The sequence below is a fragment of the Nanorana parkeri genome, unplaced genomic scaffold (genome assembly GCF_000935625.1).
Source record: "Nanorana parkeri isolate BGI_ZX_2015 unplaced genomic scaffold, ASM93562v1 scaffold155, whole genome shotgun sequence".
In the NCBI taxonomy this organism is placed as follows: Eukaryota; Metazoa; Chordata; class Amphibia; order Anura; family Dicroglossidae; genus Nanorana; species Nanorana parkeri.
This window is the reverse complement of record NW_017306423.1, coordinates 398,490-399,249: the sequence shown is the minus strand read 5'-3', so window position 1 is coordinate 399,249 and position 760 is coordinate 398,490.

The following is a 760-nucleotide window of genomic DNA, read 5'->3' as shown; positions in this document are numbered from 1 at the left end:
ATGTGGCGTGTGTACAGGCGCTGGCTCGATTGTACAGTGCCGCGCCGTGTCCCCCTCCCCCACTCGCCATCAACATGCTTAGGATATTTGGATATTTTTTAATAAAAACTTTCTGCCTTCATTTTATACCTTATTTTAGACCCGGTCTATGTGCTTCTCAGATCATAGCAGGTGGGAGGGGCCCACAGGGTGCAGTACACGGCTTCCTGAAAACATCACAGCGCCCTACCTCAGTACATCTCTCAAGAGCCTGATGCAAGCAGTGGGCTGGCTCTTGGGAGGAGTTATGCAAATATCAAAATGCCTTGATATGTGGATGTAAATCTGGAGGAGTGGGCTTTCCTAGGCAGGCTGTATGTGCATTCAGATTGCCCTAGATAACGCCCACATGTGTTACATACAACGCACATTAGTAATGACAGTGGAGGTGTACTGAGAATTTTTCAGGTGTTGTTTTTATTTTAACTTTTATGTGTTTACTAACAAATCAAACGAACAGAAGGTGATCACATGTCACACCCCAAAAATAGGAGGAGCATACCTCATTTCAGACCAAAAAGCCTGAAACCGCTGTATGTGGTTTGGAATAAATCGCTCTGTAATATCGGGTTATATTTGCTCTACACACAAGGAAATCTGGATGTGCACCTGACTGATGGAGCACAAAGGAAGGCTCCACCCACTGCCCTGAAATGAGGAATAATCCTTACATTTTTTGGGAGATGTGATGGAAGAAGATGTAAATAACTTCTGCTCTAGA